General features: G+C 48.5%; 2 long non-coding RNA genes across 3 annotated transcripts; both read left to right on the top strand.

Annotated features, from left to right (window-relative positions):
- Window positions 1–531: 531 nt before the first annotated feature.
- Window positions 532–15,518, top strand: LOC139802469 (uncharacterized). Its single transcript, XR_011728635.1, has 4 exons — window positions 532–639; window positions 729–1,367; window positions 15,330–15,388; window positions 15,462–15,518. It is a non-coding gene; the product is annotated as an uncharacterized lncRNA (long non-coding RNA).
- On the top strand, window positions 2,140–12,537 carry LOC139802628 (uncharacterized). Of its 2 annotated transcripts, XR_011728726.1 has the most exons (4): window positions 2,140–2,194; window positions 2,280–2,359; window positions 2,457–2,571; window positions 12,450–12,537. It is a non-coding gene; the product is annotated as an uncharacterized lncRNA (long non-coding RNA). The 2 variants fall into 2 exon arrangements; XR_011728725.1 differs by lacking the exon at window positions 12,450–12,537 and having other exon boundaries at window positions 2,457–2,690.
- Window positions 15,519–20,635: the final 5,117 nt, after the last annotated feature.

Raw genomic sequence — 20,635 nt, 5'->3', positions numbered from 1 at the left:
GTTGCAGGTGATGAAGAGGAACATGCCCCTCAGACAGCGTGGTGTTTTGCTGGAAGTAGATGCAAAACCACCATCCCTCAGGAAGATAAGTTGAGGGACTGAACTGAAGTGCTGAGGTTGGGAGTTGTTGCAGAAGGGATGTTGAAGTTTTCTGAGCAAAGGCTGGTGTGGGCTGCCTGTTGACTGGGGCAATATCTCAGCATGTGGCTTTTGCTTTGACTTTTGCAGGTGCCACCCACTGCCTTGGAGGTACAAAGCCACGTGTAGAGGAGCAGCTGGGGCAGGCGAGATGGTTGTGGGCCAGGTCAGCCAGGTGTTTAATATCAATTCAGTTAAGTGTTTCTCTTTGTTTTGCCAGGGTTTTTTTTGGTGTGGGGTTGGTTGTTTTTGTTGGTTTTTTTGTGTGTTTCGTTTGTTTTATTTTGTTTTGTTTGTTTTTTGTCACCTTTGGAGCTGAGTGTTGTAGGTAAGCTGGGGTGGTAATTTAGGAGGTTCATGTATGTAGTGACTTCATTCAAGCCAAACAGTGGTTTTGTGTATTTTAGGTGCCCTTCATTGAGTCCTGCAGTGCCTAATTCTGTGATGAGCAGGTGGGTGAGACCTCACAGGACTCTTGAGAAGCTGGGTCTTCTCTAAGAGGTTGGTGCTGGCTCATGTTGGAATTTCTGGTGAAAATTATTATGTGTGGTGATGTGTTTTTTTTGTTTGGTTGTTTTTTTCTTTTTCAGCAGATGATGAACGGGAAATGTGTGGCTGCAGGAACATCCCTGTGGATGGTTTTGTCTTTCTGTGATGACCATGGCTTTGGACCCCTACCACCAAAGATAAGTGGAGGGACTGGGGATGGGCAGAAGGGACAAAGCTGGGAACGGCAGGGAGTGGTTTTGAAGTGAGAATCGGGGAGAGGGTTGTCTGGGAGCAGCTTGCTTTGGTCAGGTGAAGGGGGCAGATGAGTTTACAGCATTGGTTTGGCCTGGGCAGGGCAGCTCCAGTCTTTGTGTGTGGTGGTGTGTACTTTGTGCTGTCTGTCTTGAGTGTTTTATAACTTCCTCATCCCTCAATGTCCTCTTTGTCCTCGCAGAGCCAGTCCCTCATCTTGGGCATCATCCCTGGAAGGTCTTCTCTCATCAGCACAGTCCTAGTCAGCAGCATCTTTTTCTTTCATGACAAGTTAAACACATGGATTATTCTTGCATCTGGGAAGTTTCTTGATGGTGGTATTCTGAAACACTTTTCCATATTAATCAGCATCTCTGGTCATGGATTTTTGCAGAGCAGCACTTGTTCTCTACATCCTTAGGTCTTGAAGCCCGGCTTGGTGGGCATCTGTTGCTTCAGCCCCTCGCTTCACAGCTGCATCGCAGTAGGTCATCTTGCCCAACAGTCTTGGATCCCAGAGATATTCTTTTTGCTTGGTGTTCTCTTGAGATCAAGTCTCATGATTTTCAGGGGTGTGTTTTGTAGTGGTCTGAGTGTTTGGCTTGGAGCTGCTTTTCCCAGAGTTACAGGTTTGGGGTTTTTTGGAAGAGCCCTAAAGGACTAGTCCAGCACTGTTGGGCAGTGTTCTAGTGCCTTGTGTATCACCATTTTTCAGATCCCATGTGACAAGGATGTACATGACAGAGCAGGAGGAGAGAAGAGCACCATCCAAAGGTTAGTTGGTGTTGGAGTGAAGGTCCCTCTCCTGGCTACCTGACCCCATTATGGTTTGTTTGTCCTTTTGAAGGTGAGAGCAGCCAAGGAAGCAGAATATCTGTTCCGGAGGTGGCTCTGGCAAGGTGAGCAAAGGCTGGCGTGCTGGAGGAGCAGTTATTTCTCAGGTGTTTCATTTTCGTTGAAGGCATTGGCATCCCCTGTTTTTTGTGTTTTCCAGGTGTCCTCCGAACCTACTTTTGGCACCCCACAAGAGTGGCAGGCGGATGGGTGAGAGGCTGAGGTAAGGGGGCAGGAGGTGGACATGACAGTGGGCTGCCTGTTGTTGGAGGCACTACCTCAGCACGTGCCTTTTGCTTTGGCTTTTGCAGGTGCCACAACCATCCTCGGAAGGACAAAGACACACATTTAGGAGCAGTTGGAGAGGGTGAGATGGTGGTGGGGTGGGTCAGCCATGTATTTTACATCAAGTCACTTAAACGTTTCCTTTTGTTTTTGCAGGCGCTGTGCGTGCCACCTTTGGAACCGGATGAGCATCGAAGTTGAGTTGAGTTGGTAGTGAGGGGGTTCATGGGGCTGGTGACTTCTGATCAGCAGAACAGGAACTCTTTCTCTTGGTGTTTCAGGTGCCTCAAGCAATCGTGGTGATAGCGTTCAACTCTGGAACGAGAAGGTGTGTGGTATACCATGGGGCTCCCTCGAGGAGGTGAGTGCAGCAGAAGTAGCGTGCATTGGCTTAGGTGGGACTTGTGCCAGCGCTGTGGGTGACCTGTGGGTTGTGTTTTTTCCTTTTTTACGTATAGGGGATGAAGAGGAACCGTGCGACTGGAAGCACATCCCATTCAAACAATGTGGTTTTCATTACTGACCATGGCTTTGTGCTGCTGTCGCTCTTGAAGATAAGTTGAGGGCCCAGGGGTGGGTGGGGAGGGGCTGAGCAGAGGAGTCGAGGTTGGGAATTGCAGGTGGTGTTTTGAAGTTAGTGCAGGGGAGAGGACTGTCTGGAAGCAGCCCCCTTTGGGTGGGTGAAGGGAACAGGTTACTTTTCAGTACGATTCCAGCATGGGCAGGGCAGCTCCAGCCTAGGTGTGTGGGGTTGTGTGTTTTGTGTTGTCAGTCTTTGTTGTCTTAGAGCTTCCTCAGGCCTTGATGGTCCTCTGTGTCCTCACAGAGCAAGTCCAGCATCTTGGGCATCCTCCCTGGAAAGCCTTTCCTGCTCAGCACGGTGCTGGTCAGCAGCGTGTTCTTCTGCTTGAGTCTAAATTGCAGATCGGTCTCTTGACTTGGAAGTTTCTTGATGGCTGTCTTCTGCAATGTCATTCTCAATTGCATTGTCATCTGATCTCTGTCCATCCAGTTTCCCCGAGAGGGACTCGTTCCCCGCATCCTTGCGTCCTCAGGTCTCGAAGGGGGCTTCTCGGGCACCCGTCGCTTCATTCCCTCGCTTTTAGCAGACGCATCTCTGTAGGTCTTATTGCCCCAAAGTCTTGAATTCCAGAATCCCCTACAGGACAAGTAATATTGAACATCATCCCCATGGTGTTGAACACATTTAGTCATCATCATCATAGTGCCATCTGGATCCTTCTTTTCTCGCATCTTGCAAATTTCTTGATAGGCATCTTTTGAAATCTTCTTTATGAACGAATGAGCATCTCTGGTCATAAATTTTCCACATTTGCAACCTTGTCTCTGCATCCTTAGGTCTTGATGCTAGTCTTGTACATCTGATATGTTATTTTGAAGAGTAATTATTGTAAGAGGAAGTGTTCTATGACACTTCATGTCACCATGGGGCCTCCTTGCCTCACCCTTGCATCCCTGTAGATCTTCTTGGCCAACTTCTTGGAGCCCAGAGTAATTCTTTTTGGGAGTTTTCTATTAATGTTTAATCTTGTAGTTTGCAGTGGTGTGTCTTGGGTTGGTCTGTGTTTGTGTGTTTGGCCTGGGGCTTCTCTGCCCAGATTGTAGAGTTGGGGATATTGAAGAGCCATAAGGGTCTCTGGTGATGTTTGCCTTGAGTTTTTAGGCCACAATTTTACAGTGATCTTAGGTGGAGCAGCCATAGTCAGGCTGGGTGAGCAGTTGCTTTGATGGTGATGAAGGTGATGGGACCTTCATGAGAGTGCAGGAAATTGACCCTCTCAGTAGTTAACAGTTGTATGTGTATGGGTTTAAAGTTTTGGGGCTGTGTTTATTAATGGCATGAGGGTAGTAGTACACTAGATGGGTTTCCTAACTAGGATTGAGATGTCTGGAATTGTCTGTCCATTGTTCAGCATTTCAGTGACTTGTGTAACGCTTTCTTTCAGATGCAAAGGACAAATATGCGCTCGTGAGAAGAAATGAGGGAGCAGAGTGCAGTCAGGTCAGTCAGTGTGTAGTGCTGGAGGGATTGTGCTTCTGGTAGCTACCTGATTACAGTGTGTGTTTAAGTCATTTTGAAGGTAGAAGCAGTAAGCAAAGTGGGATAGTCACTGAAGGTGACTGGGGTGAGGTGAGTGATGACTAGTGGGACCAAAGAGCAGTTATTTTTCGGGTGTGTTGTTGAAGTTAGAAGCATCAGTTGATGTTTATAGGTTCTATTGTAGTCACCGTGTGACAATAAGAAAATTGCAGAGGCTGGATATGCAAATTGCCAAGGTAAAGGAGTAAGAGATGGGGATTGTTGCAGGCAGGGTGCTGTTTGAGGCAGCATCTTGGTACATTCCTTTTGTTTTTTGCAAATATTGTAAGCAGGCTCACTGGGACAAAGCTGCTGACTATAGCAAGTAGTCCGAGGCAAGGTCATTGTCAAAGAGCAGAGAATAATGTGGCTACTCTGTGAAGCAGTTACTTTTTTGCGTGAACTTTAGGCCACTTTTGGGACTGGATGAGCATTTGAGGTGAGCTGGGGTAGTAGTGAGGATGAACATGGAGCTGGTGACTCCCTTCAAGTATAACTGTCATTTTGTCTCTTGATGTAGCTTGGGTTCTACAAACAATGACAGATGCAGTATCTGGCACTGAATGGGTACAGAGCAGGTGAGGGAAAGCCCATGGTGCTAATCACAGAATTACCTCTATTAGAAAAGACCTTCAAGATCATTAGAGTCCAACCATTAACCCAACACTGACAAGAACTTAAGCCATATCCCTAAGTGCTATTTCTATATGACTTGGGGGGTGTCTTTAGGGATGATGAGTACTTCAAGGGATGGTGAAGGAGGTTGAAGCAGAAGAGGTTTGCCAACCCATAGGATTCTTTCAGATGCTTCCTGCTGGCACTCTGTTTTTTTTTTTTTTTTTTTTTTTGCCTGGTGACTGCAGAAATATACCAGTTACCTGATGTGCCTTTTCTTGAGGAAGGAATCTGATCCCTGGCCTGCTGCAAGCTAAGCTGGGAGACCAGGAACAACTGCCCTTCAGCATGAATATTGATAGAAGATGGGAAGAGAGAGTCCAAAACAGAAATGCCTCTCATTCAAAGATGTTGCATTTTGGAAACTCCCCATCAGAGCAGATCCCAAAAGAGTCTGCGGAAGTCACCGGCAACAAGACTCTTTCCTCCTCCTTCAAAAAAAGAGAAAGTCATTCTCAAGAGGGAAGCACAGCACATCTTTCTCAAGTTGATGGTGTTTCTGGCTTTGTGGGTCACAATTGCAGCAGTTGAGATGATGAAAATGCATTCCTCTGCACGTTTTGGTACATCCAGATGTATTAACAAATCAGAGAGTCCTTTTTGGTAAGTTTATATACTGCAGCAGTGGGGATTTGTTTGACTCCTGCAGTTTTACCCTCCCTTCTCTCCATCATCCTTCAAAAATTAAAGCCAAAGAGTTATCACAGACTTTTTTTGTATCATAAATGTAACAAAAACAGTTGTGTAAAGTACAAACTGCATTGTTTAGATGCTAACAGCCCCTGCTAACATGCTTTAGATCTCGTATTACCTAGTTTAGCTAATTATCTATTCTAAATCTTTCAACAGAGAGACAGCTGGATGCTGCAGGTATCTTTTGCTGGTGTTTTGATGGAGTGCTCTGAAGTACTATGTTTCTGTCTCCCTCTAAATGGGATATTTCACTGGGGGTTTGGTAGCATCTCCTTTGGGCAGCTATCCCGGTTGTGTAACACACAAAAAATACCTGGTCAAATTATCCCTGTGTTTGAGATAGAAAATGTAATGGTATCAGTGAACAGTTGTACAAGTTACATGAATGCAGAAAGGAAGTGAAATACTTGCCTATAGAAGTATTTAAATAGGATATGTATAAACATGTGGACACCTCATGAGCAGATGGTGAATTTATTTTTTTACTTTCAGGAGTCATTTTTTACTTTCAGCTTTGTCTAAGCAGGATGCAGCGCCACTACTGCAGCAGCGTGTGTGTAGGGGTGTCTCGTGATACAAGTAGAGGCAGCCATACAGGGTTCTCTACGCCAGCAATGGAGTAGGGAAGGATGGATGCTTTTTCTGCCCCCAGCAAGAGTGTTGCTTTGATGTTACGAATGTAATGACAAATCCTGCCTAATAGTCCTCATAGATGTGTTTTAAGCACTGGAGTTACAGGGGGGAGGGATAAAGGGCTGTGAGGGCTGTCAGGGTGTATGGTAGAGGTGAGGGGGGAGTGTGGGACCAGGAGGGACGGGGGATATTTTGCTCCAGGGATTCTGTGTGAGTGTATCAAAGCTGATGTATAGGTCAAAGCAGATATTAGATGTGTAAATGGGTATTTAAATGCTTGCCGGCTTGCTGACAGACACCAGTCCTCCAGCAACTGGAAACAGCATGTGAAGCAGCCAAACAAACTCTCTATTTTGGACCTTTAGAAACCAGATGTTCCCCATTACTCAGCTGCACTCTATGTTCTTTTTTTGTCCTCGTGTAACCAGAAGGAGCCAGACAGTCAGCTGCTCACTGTTCTCTGTAGTGAAATGAGGCAACCAGGTGCCACTAATTGCCAGGTAGTGGGCATGAGCTTGTGTTAAACCCACCTGTGCCTGATTAGGGCAGGCCCCAACTGCGCACGAGCAGGATTAGGGGGCCAATAAAAGGTGAGGCCTGGAGCACAATCTCACTCAGCTCATTCCTGAGCAAGCCAGGAGATAGGTTAGCTGATTCCAGAGCAGTAGCTCCGAGCCAGGCTCGGCAACCCTGAGGGCAATAAACTCAGAGCACTATTCGTGAGTTTCTGCTGAAACGCCTGTTTGGACCTCAGAGCGCCGTGCCCTAAGAGAGGTTCGTCTTGCAACAGTTCTCTCTTTTGGTCCTCCAGCAACAAGGTAAGGTGGGGCTTAATGGATAAGAGGTAATGGAGAAATTCTGATTGGACATAAGTTCATTTTTCACCATGTGGACAGTAAAAGATTGGAATGGTCTCCCAGGAGAAGCGGTAGATTCCTCCCGTTGTAGAAAGTGTTAAGACATCGAATCCATAGTATTAGGTAGAGGGATTGGACCAAATGGTCTTTGAGGGCCCCTTCCAACACGAGTGAAAAAATGAATCTATGAAGTAAGAGAGAAAATTGACAGGTTTTGGCGAAGATCAGAGGATCTCCCAGATGGTGTGCTTCTACGCTCAGGGGACATTGGGGGCTCTTAAATTTTTAATTTTCAGTTTGTCCGATTTCCGGAGACTCATTTGTAGTTTTTCGTTAAAAAGATGGCCGACTTCCGGTAACAAAATGGCCGGCTTCCGGAGACTCATTTGTAGTTTTCCGCTAAAAAGATGGCCGACTTCCGGTAAGAGAACGGCCGACTTCCGGAGACTCATTTGTAGTTTTCCGGTAACAAAATGGCCGACTTCCGGTGACGCATTTGTAGTTTTTCGCTTAAACGATGGCCGACTTCCGGTAACAAGATGGCCGACTTCCGGAGACTCGTTTGTAGTTTTCCGCTAAAAAGATGGCCGACTTCCGGTAGCAAAATGGCCGACTTCCGGAGACTCATTTGTAGTTTTTCGCTAAAAAGATGGCCGACTTCCGGTAACAAAATGGCCGACTTCCGGAGACTCATTTGTAGTTTTCCGGTAAAAAGATGGCCGACTTCCGGTAACAAGATGGCCGACTTCCGGAGACTCATTTGTAGTTTTCCGGTAGAAAGATGGCCGACTTCCGGTGACAAGATGGCCGACTTCCGGAGACTCATTTTTAGTTTTTCGGTAAAAAGATGGCCGACTTCCGGAGACTCATTTGTAGTTTTCCGGTAAAAAGATGGCCGACTTCCGGTAACAAAATGGCCGACTTCCGGAGAATCATTTGTAGTTTTTCGCTCAAAAGATGCCCGACTGCCCGTCAGTGGTTTTGTATCTTCTTATATTCAGTGCGTGGCAGCGTGTATTGCGGTGTTCAATTCTTAGCAGTCATCGGATTGTTCCGTTTTTGGAGACAGCGCATCTGACACGTAGGACCAATCGTAACCCTGTTATGTGAGGTAACAAGGCAAAAGTGTGAGTTTGCAGAAGTGAACAGCAGGGTGATTTGGAATTAACAGAAGAGGCTTAACAACAGGTTTTGGATTTATGATCCTCACAAATAAGAAGAGATCTCAAACGAATCTGTAAACGGGTTACACAGAACTTGGAGCCCGGGGGAGAAAATTACCAGAAGCAGAAAACAACTCCACATTGAGAGTTATCAGTGTTATAAATGACTGGGACTCAATATTCTGTTAATAGTTTAATTTAATAAATAAAATCGCAATAAGCAAAACAGCGCTGGGTGCGTGGGGAGTCTCCGCTCCACTCGCACACATGCCTTAAAGTTTAATCTTTTGTCTTACATTCCATACCTTAATACACATTCATATCTATTCTAATGCGCATTAATGACTGTTCTAGGTATAGGCTGGATTATGTTTATTAGTTCTTGGGAGAAGCAGGCCTTCAAAGGCGCATGCCCGCTTTATCTCTGGGGATCTTTTTGACCCCCATCTGGTGGTCGTTGGATGAAGTCAGTGTCTGCCTCAGTTTCCCCTCTCATTACCCTTCGATTCCGCACATGCGCTCCTTTGCTCTTTCCTGTGCAACGCTCTGCAGTCAGCAGTAAAACCACCTCAAATTCAGTGCTATGTGGTGAGCAGCAAAATCAGCTTAGATTAGCACAACAGGATGTACATTGTAGTGTTTTCAGGGTACAGAAACTGTGGATGTCTTGTTTCTTGTTCCCTTAAGCTTTGTAGTTACACAAAGAACAGTTATTTCATTTTAACGAATTCCTACGTTTGCATATTTCACAATATTGAAGACAGATATATTATTAGTACTCTCAAAGTTGGGTTAGCAAACACTTCATAATTATTTAACATGAATTCACAAACATCTACTACATTAGCACGTTTTTGGGCTGCGCTAGAACTAGAACAACTCACAGTAGGATATAAAGAGGCTCTGTCTGCCATAATTCCTATCATGCAATGGGTCAAATATATTCAAGATAGAGCCAAAGCGGGAGGCTATGGTGTGGCTGCCTTCCACTAGCAGCTAGCCACTGCCCCCCATGAGTAATCAAGAAGTAAACCCTGATTTTGCACTCAAAAATGAATCTTTAATGAGGTTTGAAAAAAATTTGGATCTATTAACTCATCCTGAGACGGAGCACATTTGGTTTACTGGGAGATCAGCTAAGTATGTAGGAGGAAAAAGGTTTGTGAAAGCAGTAGCTTACCCTCCCCATTCTGAGAAATTTTTTTCAAACCAGGAGAGAGTGCAAAAGCAGCCAATATACTGAATTGTCTGGGCAGATATTTTAGGTAACCACCAGTAACATGTCTAGGGGAGATAGTTTAGGCAGCCCTACGATCTGCAACTTGAGCCCCAGCCAGGCCCCGGTTTCGGTCGTTACGAGGCGTAAGACCGGACGTTTTCACGTTAAGAAAAGCGCAAGTCCTTCGGACTAGCGGCAACGGGATACTCGAAAAACTGGACCCTTTCTGCCGTCCTCACCTACAAGAGGACGCACCGTGTAGGATTTCCCAACTGCTGGGAAGGGTTCTCCGTGTCCTCGTAACAACCAGGGCTCCCCAGCAACCGCAGATCCAGGCAAAGTCAAACCATTACAGCAATCGGCGACACGTCTTTCTTACTCTTTGTCGCTGCGTCTGTATAGTAACAATTAGATGAGTTGCTGTGTTTTGCTTTGACTTTGCTATCGCACTTCAGTTTTGTTGTTTGTTTCTGCACTTGTTCTCTTATAATTTAATACGTCAGTAAATATAAACTAACTTCTTTATTTGGGTGCCTGTGTCTTTTGCGCTGACCCCGCCCATCTGGCAAAGTATCATATTAAGTAGCAGATCTATATAGACCTCAGGACACTCTCAACTGTCCTTGAAATCTAGTGAAACCGATGCCACGTGAAACACCAAGGACAGACTAATAGAAAAGCAGCGCAGCAAGCCCCTCCCCCCTCGAGAGCCAGATAAGTCCACAGGACAGGGAGACGGCAAAATGAAAGCTGAATTTCAGGAATTAGAGTTCCATACGGAGACCAGGAAGCAAACGGATCAATTTATTTGGGGATGGCAGCAAACCGTCAGAACTTGAGGTTCAGATGAACCAACCAGTGAAATCAAAGGCACATGCAGAAGAGCCAAGAGACCAATCACCCTGGGGTAAGATGCATTTTAAAGAAACCCTTTATACAACGGGACGGGTGCACATCATGCCGACAGGTAGCGAGGTATTAAAAGGCAGAGATAAAATACACCAACTCTGGGGCAGAGGGAGAGTATGAACTCCGCTTTACTGCCAGGGGCAAAGACCACATCCAGCCACACCCAGGGTCCTCTCCGAGGAAGCGTTCAGAAAGGGATGGGGGTCCGGTCTCCCCCTCAAGGCTCTGCCAGAGGGTCTTCCCGGACTCTTTTTCAACATTATTGCCCATCAGAGCCCTCTCATTCAGGGCACCGCTCCTTACGAGACCATCCTCCCGCCGCCCCACACCCTTCGATCTCTGTGGTGCTCTTTTTAGCTCTCTTACTGAGGCAGAATTCTTCTTCAGGACATCTGTACATCAACTGAACACATAGAGTTTTTCCTCGTGTCCCAGAGCCGCCTTTTACCTCTCTCACAGCACCCTTCTCTCACCACCATACCTCCGGAGGCCAACCTCACGCCCCCCCCGGTCGGCGTCCCACAGCCACCTTCCGGCTCCGTTGCGCATTTTACGCCTTTTTCGCTCTACGAGAAGCTCTTCTGACGCCGTCTGTCATTCGGTTCCCAACATCCCAGGGACGCCTGTACTCTATTAAAATCCCCTCCAGACTGCTGCTTGTGCCCCTCAGCTTTCTTCAGTGTCTTCTATCCAAAAATGACCCCTCTAACAGAATGCTGCCTTCCACTTTTAGCTTTGTTGCATAGCTCTCACCCTTCTGAGTCTTTCAGGAGACTTTGTGAGTCCATATCTGTGACCCACCCCACTTGTTCTTTCCTCTCTTCTGTCTAATCCAAGCCTCCAATGACCTTTACTCTGTTAAGGTTCCCTGTGGGTTAAGTTTTTACCTGGCCGTGTCGCTGAAGTAACAACGAGAGAGAAAAAAAACCCAAATTCCTCAGCCGGCATCATGGAGTTTCTCTGCTTCTCCCATAAACTGAAGAAAGAGGAGAAAACTGACTGCTTCTCCTCTGGCTGCTTTTATACCTTGTGGTAATCACCACCTCCCCTTTCCCAGGGGATTGTGGGAATAGCTGTGGGCGGTGCCTGTGGTATATAAGACACAGCCTTTGGCTTGGGTCTTCAGTCAGCTCTTGGGCTTCTCTGAGGTCAGAGCTCTCCTACTCCTGGAGCTGACTGCAGCTGTTGAGCTGTCTGGGCTGTTTGGGAAGACTCTTTAAGGTAAGAACTTTAGAACCACCGAAAGTTAGAGCTCTTTATAGCAAGATTATGCTTGCATGTAAATTTTTTTTTTCTATTTTTTACTTTTTTTTTTTTTTTCTATTTATTACTTTTTTTTTTAATGCAGTTGTTGAAGAGGAACCTTAAAACTGCAGGAACGTGCTAGTCAGAAAACGTGGTTTCGTTGCTGGACATAAATTTAGACCCACAGGCCTCTGAAAGCTAAGTACAGGAACTTGGTTGCAGAGGGGCTGAGGCTTGGAGTTGCAGGAGGGATTTTGAAGATGGCATCTGGGAGAGGGCTGTCTACAATCAGCCCCCTTTGAGTGGGTGAATAGAGCATGTTAGTTTCCAGGGCAGGGCAGCTCCAGCCTTGGTGTGTGGGGTTGTGTATTTTGTGTTGTCTGTCTTTGTCTTAGAGCTTTCTCCGGTCTTGATGGTCTTCTGTGTGTCCTCACAGAACAAGCCTCGCATCTTGGGCATCATCCCTGCAAAGCCTTTCCTGATCATCATGGTGCTGATCAGCAGCATCATCTGTCAAAATTGCAGATCGGTCTCTGTACTTGGAAGTTTCTTGATGGTTGTCTTCCGCAATGTCATTCTCAATTGCATTGTCATCTGATCTCTGTCCACCCAGTTTCCCTGAGGGGGACTCGTTCCCCGCATCAGTGCGTCCTCAGGTCTTGAAGGCGGCTTCTCGGGCATCCGTCGCTTCGTTCCCTCGCTTTGCAGACGCCCCGCTGTAGGTCTTATTGCCCAAAAGTCTTGGGTTCCAGAGTCCCTCTTCTTGCTGCGAGTTTTATCTTGAGGTCATGTCTTGTGACTCACATGGCTGTGTCTTTGGTCAGTCTGTGCCTGTGAGTGTTTGGCTTGGAGCTGCCCTGCCTGCTGTGTAGGTTCAGGGGCCATGGAAAGCGACACAACCTGACCGACTCGGTGCTGAGCAGCTTCCCAGTGATTTGCATAATCCTGTTTTTCAGATCCCACATGTCAATGACCATCAAGAAACAGATGGAGGAGGAGAGGAGGCCGCCATCCGAAGGTTGGTCAGGGTGTGGAGTTGGCGGGAAGGTGCCTCCTTTGGGTGCTTGACCGCGTTATGGTTTGTTGTCATTTTGAAGGCGGAGGCGGCGAGCGAAGCGAGATACGGGCACCGGAGGTGGCTGTGGCAAGGTGAGCAAAGGCTGGTGGGCTGGAGGAGCAGTTATTCTCAGGTGTTGTATTATTGGTTGGTCATGAACATCCCTTGTTGTTTGTGGTTTTTTTCAGGTGCACTCCTAACCTTGTTTTGGCACCCCAAAGAGATGGCAGGCAGATGGGTGAGAGGCCGAGGTAAAGAAGCAGGAGATGGACATCACAGTGGGCTGCTTGTTGTTGGGGACAATATCTCGGCGTGTGCCTTTTGCTTTGACTTTTGCAGGTGTCACACACAGTGTCGGAGTGACAAAGCCATGTCTTGAGGAACAGCTGGAGAAGGCGAGATGTCTGTGGGCTGGGTCAGCCATGTATTAACATCAACTCTGTTAAAGGTTTCCCTTATGTTTCAGGTGCTGTGCGTGCCACCTTTGGAACCGGATCAGCATTGAAGGTGAGCTGGGGTGGTAGAGAGTGGGTTCGTGGAGCTGGTGGCTGCTGATCAGCAGAACAGTAACTCTTTCTCTTGGTCTTCTAGGTGCCCAAAGCATTGGTGGACACAGCATTCAACTCCGGATCAAGGAGGTGAGTGGAACTGGGTGGGGCTCTTTTGAGGTGGTGGGTGTAGTATAAGTGGTGGTTGATGGCTGAAGTGCACCTTATTGGTGACACTGTTTCTGATTTTCCTCTTTTTCTGTTTGCAGGTGATGAAGACGAACACGCCCCTCAGACAGCGTGGTGTTTTGCTGGACATAGATCCAAAACCACCATCCCTCAGGAAGATAAGTTGAGGGACTGAACTGAAGTGCTGAGGTTGGGAGTCGTTGCAGAAGGGATCTGGAAGTTTTCTGAGCAAAGGCTGGCGTGGGCTGCCTGTTGTTTTAGGCAGTATCTCGGCACGTGCTTTTGCTTCGACTTTTGCAGGTGCCACGCAAAACCACGCGTTGAGGAGCGGTCGGGGAAGGTGAGATGGTTGCAGGCTGGCTCATCCAGAGATTTTACTTCAACTCGGTTAAGGGTTTCCCTTTGTTTTTGCAGGATCTGCGCGTGCCACCTTTGGAGGGGGAAGAGCGCTGGAGGTGAGACGGGATGGTAACGAGGAGGCTCGATCTGACAAGCAGAACGGGAATTTTGTGTCTCCTGGTATTTCAGGTGCCAGAAGCGATGGTGGCCATAATGAGTGGAAGGAGACGGTGAGCAGGGCGAGTCGGGGGATATGAGGAGCTTGTGGAAGGGGTTGGTATTTAGCTGACGTCCTATTTCTGGTGGCACTGCCGTTTGTTCTTGCAGATGACGAGGAGGAACTCTGTGGTTTTGGGAAGATCCCCGTCAGCCGATGTGGGTTACTTTTCTGTCCAGTGCTTCAGAGCCCCCACCGTTTGAAAGGTAAGAGAAAGGGAGGATGGTTGGGGAGGGTCTGTGTAGAGGGGTCAAGGTTAGGAATCGCTGGCTCAGGTTTTAAAGTTACTGTAGGGGAGCGAGCTGTCCAGAAGCGGTGCCCTTTGGGTGTTTGATGGGAGCCTGTCCCTCCCTGGCCTGATGCTAGCAAGTGCCAGGAACTGTATGAGGACTGGAGGTGAGGTGGTAGTGCAGGGCTTGTGGAGTAGTGTCTTCTCTCAAGCAGAACAATAGTTTTGTGCCTTTTAGGTTCCCTGAATGACGAACCCTACAGCATCCAACTCTGGAAAGCGTGGGGAGTGGGACCCCGCAGGGCTCTTCTACGTAGCTGGGACATTTGGAAGGGAACGGGGCTGGCTGATGTTGGACTTATTGCTGAATATTCTGGTAGGTGTTTTGGTGTTGTGGTTATGTGTGTGGAGTTTTTTTGTTTGCTTGTTTTGGTGTTGTGGTGTGACTTTTATTTTTTAATGCAGGTGGCAAAGGGGAACCTTGCAAGTTGAGGATTATTCTGGGCTGCTCCTGTCTATTTTCCTGGCTAACCACGACTTTGGAGAGCCAGTCCTCTGAAAGATAAGTTGAGGGACCAGCGGTGTAGAGGGGTCAAGGCTGGTGGGAGTTGTGGAAGGGGTTTTGAAGTTAGTGTAGGGGAGAGGGCAGTCTGGGAGCAGGCTCCTTTGGCCAGGTGAAGGAAGTGGGTTAATTTCTGATGTGATGCCAGTGTGGGCAGGGCAGCTCCAGCCTTGGTGTGTGGTGGTGTGTAGTTTGTGTTGTATGTCTTTGTCTTAAAGCTTTCTCAGGCCTTGATGTCCTCTCAGAGCAAGTCCCGCATCTTGACCCTCATCCCTGCAAGGCCTTTACTCATCAGCACAGTCCTAGTCAGCAGCATCTTCTTCTTGTGTGACAAGTTTGAAGTGTAGATAGGTCTTTCATCTGGGAAGCTTCCTGATGGTCATCTTCTGAAACATCATCGCCACCTGCATCAGCATCACCTCTGGTCGTGGATTTTCCCAGAGTGGGACTTTGTTCCCCGCATCCTCGTGTCATCAGGTCTTGAAGCCCGGGTTCTTCGGCGTCCCTTGATTCAGCCTCTCGTTTTGCAGTTGCATTGCCGTAGGTCTTCTTGCCCAACAGTCTTGGATCCCAGAGATATTCTTTTTGCTTGGTGTTCTCTTGAGATCGAGTCTCGTAATTTGGAGGGCTGTGTCTCGAACTGGTCTGAGTGTTTGGCTTGGAGCTGCCCTTCCCGGAGTTTGCTGGAAGAGCCATAACTGAATAGTTTAGCTGTTGGGCAGTGTTCCAGCGACTTGTGTATCACTGTTTTTCAGATCCCGTGTGACAAGGATGTACATGAAAGAGCAGGAGGAGAGAAGAGCGCCGTCCAAAGGTTAGTCGGTGTTGGAGTGAAGGTCCCTCTCCTGGCTACCTGGCCACATTATGGTTTGTTTGTCCTTTTGAAGGTGAGAGCAGCCAAGGAAGCAGAATATCTGTTCCGGAGGTGGCTCTGGCAAGGTGAGCAAAGGCTGGTGTGCTGGAGGAGCAGTTATTTCTCGGGTGTTTTATTTTCGCTGAAGGCATTGGCATCCCCTGTTTTTTGTGTTTTCCAGGTGTCCTCCGAACCTACTTTTGGCACCCCACGAGGATGTCAGGCAGATGGGTGAGAGGCTGAGGCACTACCTCAGCATGTTCCTTTTGCTTTGACTTTTGCAGGTGCCACAACCATCCTTGTAGGGACAAAGACACACATTTAGGAGCGGTTGGAGAAGGTGAGATGGTGGTGGGCTGGGTCAGCCATGTATTTTACATCAAGTCACTTAAACGTTTCCTTTTGTTTTTGCAGGCGCTGCGTGTGCCACCTTTGGAACCGGATGAGCGTTGAAGTTGAGTTGAGTTGGTAGCGAGGGGTTCATGGGGCTGGTGACTTCTGATCAGCAGAACAGGAACTCTTTCTCTTGGTGTTTCAGGTGCCCCAATCAATGGTGGCGATAGCGTTCAACTCTGGAAGGAGAAGGTGCGTGGTATACCATGGGGCTCCCTCGAGGAGGTGAGTGCAGCAGAAGTAGCGTGCGTTGGCTTAGGTGGGACTTGTGCCAGCGCTGTTTGCGATCTGTGGGTGTTGTTTTTTCCTTTTTTACGTCTAGGGGATGAAGAGGAACCGTGTGACTGGAAGCACATCCCAGTCAAACGATGTGGTTTTCGTTACCGACCGTGGCTTTGTGCTGCTGTCGCTCTTGAAGATAAGTTGAGGGCCCAGGGGCAGGTGGGGAGGGGCTGAGCAGAGGAGTCGAGGCTGGGAATTGCAGGTGGTGTTTTGAAGTTAGTGTAGGGGAGAGGGTTGTCTGGGAGCAGCCCCCTTTGGGTGGGTGAAGGAACAGGTTGCTTTCCAGTGTGATTCCAGCATGGGCAGGGCAGCTCCAGCTTCGGTGTGTGGGATTGTGTGTTTTGTGTTGTCAGTCTTTGCTGTCTTAGAGCTTCCTGAGGCCTTGATGGTCCTCTGTGTCCTCGCAGAGCAAGTCCTGTATCTTGGGCATCCTCCCAGGAAAGCCTTTCCTGATCAGCACGGCGCTAATCAGCAGCGTGTTATTCCGCACGACGAGTCTAAATTGCAGATCGGTCTCTTGACTTGGAAGTTTCTTGATGGTTGTCTTCTGCAACGTCATTCTCAATTGCATTGTCATCTGATCTCTGTCCACCCAGTTTCCCTGAGGGGGACTCGTTCCCCGCATCCGTGCGTCCTCAGGTCTTGAAGGCGGCTTCTCGGGCATCCGTCGCTTCGTTCCCTCGCTTTGCAGACGCACCGCTGTAGGTCTTATTGCCCAAAAGTCTTGGGTTCCAGAGTCCCTCTTCTTGCTGCGAGTTTTATCTTGAGGTCATGTCTTGTGACTCACATGGCTGTGTCTTTGGTCAGTCTGTGCCTGTGAGTGTTTGGCTTGGAGCTGCCCTGCCTGCTGTGTAGGTTCAGGGGCCATGGAAAGCGACACAACCTGACCAACTCGGTGCTGAGCAGCTTCCCAGTGATTTGCATAATCCTGTTTTTCAGATCCCACATGTCAATGACCATCAAGAAACAGATGGAGGAGGAGAGGAGGCCGCCATCCGAAGGTTGGTCAGGGTGTGGAGTTGGCGGGAAGGTGCCTCCTTTGGGTGCTTGACCGCGTTATGGTTTGTTGTCATTTTGAAGGCGGAGGCGGCGAGCGAAGCGAGATACGGGCACCGGAGGTGGCTGTGGCAAGGTGAGCAAAGGCTGGTGGGCTGGAGGAGCAGTTATTCTCAGGTGTTGTATTATTGGTTGGTCATGAACATCCCTTGTTGTTTGTGGTTTTTTTCAGGTGCACTCCTAACCTTGTTTTGGCACCCCAAAGAGATGGCAGGCAGATGGGTGAGAGGCCGAGGTAAAGAAGCAGGAGATGGACATCACAGTGGGCTGCTTGTTGTTGGGGACAATATCTCGGCGTGTGCCTTTTGCTTTGACTTTTGCAGGTGTCACACACAGTGTCGGAGTGACAAAGCCACGTCTTGAGGAACAGCTGGAGAAGGCGAGATGTCTGTGGGCTGGGTCAGCCATGTATTAACATCAACTCTGTTAAAGGTTTCCCTTATGTTTCAGGTGCTGTGCGTGCCACCTTTGGAACCGGATGAGCATTGAAGGTGAGCTGGGGTGGTAGAGAGTGGGTTCGTGGAGCTGGTGGCTGCTGATCAGCAGAACAGTAACTCTTTCTCTTGGTCTTCTAGGTGCCCAAAGCATTGGTGGACACAGCATTCAACTCCGGACCAAGGAGGTGAGTGGAACTGGGTGGGGCTCTTTTGAGGTGGTGGGTGTAGTATAAGTGGTGGTTGATGGCTGAAGTGCACCTTATTGGTGACACTGTTTCTGATTTTCCTCTTTTTCTGTTTGCAGGTGATGAAGACGAACACGCCCCTCAGACAGCGTGGTGTTTTGCTGGACATAGATCCAAAACCACCATCCCTCAGGAAGATAAGTTGAGGGACTGAACTGAAGTGCTGAGGTTGGGAGTCGTTGCAGAAGGGATCTGGAAGTTTTCTGAGCAAAGGCTGGCGTGGGCTGCCTGTTGTTTTAGGCAGTATCTCGGCACGTGCTTTTGCTTCGACTTTTGCAGGTGCCACGCAAAACCACGCGTTGAGGAGTGGTCGGAGAAGGTGAGATGGTTGCGGGCTGGCTCATCCAGAGATTTTACTTCAACTCGGTTAAGGGTTTCCCTTTGTTTTTGCAGGAGCTGCGCGTGCCACCTTTGGAGGGGGACGAGCGCTGGAGGTGAGATGGGATGGTAACGAGGAGGTTCGGTCTGACAAGCAGAACGGGAATTTTGTGTCTCCTGGTATTTCAGGTGCCAGAAGCGATGGTGGCCATAACGAGTGGAAGGAGAATGTGAGCAGGGCGAGTCGAGGGTTATGAGGAGCTTGTGGAAGGGGTTGGTATTTAGCTGACGTCCTATTTCTGGTGGCACTGCCGTTTGTTGTTGCAGATGATGAGGAGGAACTTGGTGGTTTTGGGAAGATTCCCGTCAGCCAATGTGGGTTACTTTTCTGTCCAGTGCTTCAGAGCCCCAGCTGTTTGAAAGGTAAGAGAAAGGGAGGATGGTTGGGGAGGGTCTGCGTGGAGGGGTCAAGGTTAGGAATCGCCGGCTCGCATTTTAAAGTTACTGTAGGGGAGCGAGCTGTCCAGAAGCGGTGCCCTTTGGGTGGTTGATGGGAGCCTGTCCCTCCCCGGCCTGATGCTAGCAAGTGCCAGGAACTGAGTGAGCACTGGAGGTGAGGTGGTAGTGCAGGGCTCCTGGACCTAGTGTGTTCTCTCAAGCACAGCAATAGTTAATAGTTTTTTGTGCTTTTTAGGTGCCCAGAATGATGATGCCTGCGGTGTCCCACTCTGGAAAGCGTGGGTGAGTGGACCCCGTATGGCTCTTCTGTGAAGCTGGGTTATTTGGAAGAGAACAGAGCTGGCTGATTTTTTTTTTTTTCATTTATTCCTTTATTTATTTATTTATTTTAAATGCAGGTGGCAAAGGGGAACCTTGGAAGTCGAGGATTATTCTGGGCTGCTCCTGTCTATTTTCCTGGCTAACCACGATTTTGGAGAGCCAGTCCTCTGAAAGATAAGTTGAGGGACCAGTGGTGTAGAGGGGTCAAGGCTGGTGGGAGTTGTGGAAGGGGTTTTGAAGTTAATGTAGGGGAGAGGGCAGTCTGGGAGCAGGCTCCTTTGGTCAGGTGAAGGAAGTGGGTTAATTTCTGATGTGATGCCAGTGGGGGCAGGGCAGCTCCAGCCTTGGTGTGTGGTGGTGTGTAGTTTGTGTTGTATGTCTTTGTCTTAAAGCTTTCTCAGGCCTTGATGTCCTCTCAGAGCAAGTCCTGCATCTTGGGCATCATACCTGGCAGGCCTTTACTCATCAGTACTAGTCAGCAGCATCTTCTTCTTGCATGACAACTTTGAAGCGTAGATAAGTCTTTCATCTGGGAAGTTTCCTGTTGGTCATCTTCTGAAACATCATCTCCAGTGGCATCAGTATCATCTCTGGTCGTGGATTTTCCTAGAGTGGGACTTTGTTCCCCGCATCCTCGTGTCATCAGGTCTTGAAGCCCGGGTTCTTCGGCATCCTTGGATTCAGCCTCTCGTTTTGCAGTTGCATTGCCGTAGGTCTTCTTGCCCAACAGTCTTGGATCCCAGAGATATTCTTTTTGCTTGGTGTTCTCTTGAGATCAAGTCTCGTAATTTGGAGGGCTGTGTCTCGAACTGGTCTGAGTGTTTGGCTTGGAGCTGCCCTTCCCGGAGTTGTAGGGTTAGGGTTTGCTGGAAGAGCCATAACTGAATAGTTCAGCTGTTGGGCAGTGTTCCAGTGACTTGTGTATCACTTTTTTTCAGATCCCGTGTGACAAGGATGTACATGACAGAGCAGGAGGAGAGAAGAGCACCACCCAAAGGTTAGTCGGTGTTGGAGTGAAGGTCCCTCTCCTGGCTACCTGACCACATTATGGTTTGTTTGTCCTTTTGAAGGTGAGAGCAGCCAAGGAAGCAGAATATCTGTTCCGGAGGTGGCTGTGGCAAGGTGAGCAAAGGCTGGTGTGCTGGAGGAGCAGTTATTTCTCGGGTGTTTTATTTTCGTTGAAGGCATTGGCATCCCCTGTTTTTTGTGTTTTCCAGGTGTCCTCCAAACCTGCTTTTGGCACCCCACGAGGATGGCAGGCCGATGGGTGAGAGGCTGAGGCACTACCTCAGCATGTTCCTTTTGCTTTGACTTTTGCAGGTGCCACAACCATCCTTGTAGGGACAAAGACACACATTTAGGAGCGGTTGGAGAAGGTGAGATGGTGGTGGGCTGGGTCAGCCATGTATTTTACATCAAGTCACTTAAACGTTTCCTTTTGTTTTTGCAGGCGCTGTGCGTGCCACCTTTGGAACCGGATGAGCGTTGAAGTTGAGTTGAGTTGGTAGCGAGGGGTTCATGGGGCTGGTGCCTTCTGATCAGCAGAACAGGAACTCTTTCTCTTGGTGTTTCAGGTGCCCCAATCAATGGTGGCGATAGCGTTCAACTCTGGAAGGAGAAGGTGCGTGGTATACCATGGGGCTCCCTCGAGGAGGTGAGTGCAGCAGAAGTAGCGTGCATTGGCTTAGGTGGGACTT

Source organism: Heliangelus exortis, chromosome 14, assembly GCF_036169615.1.
Source record: "Heliangelus exortis chromosome 14, bHelExo1.hap1, whole genome shotgun sequence".
NCBI classification, from domain to species: Eukaryota; Metazoa; Chordata; class Aves; order Apodiformes; family Trochilidae; genus Heliangelus; species Heliangelus exortis.
This window is presented reverse-complemented; position numbering and strand designations above follow the sequence as displayed.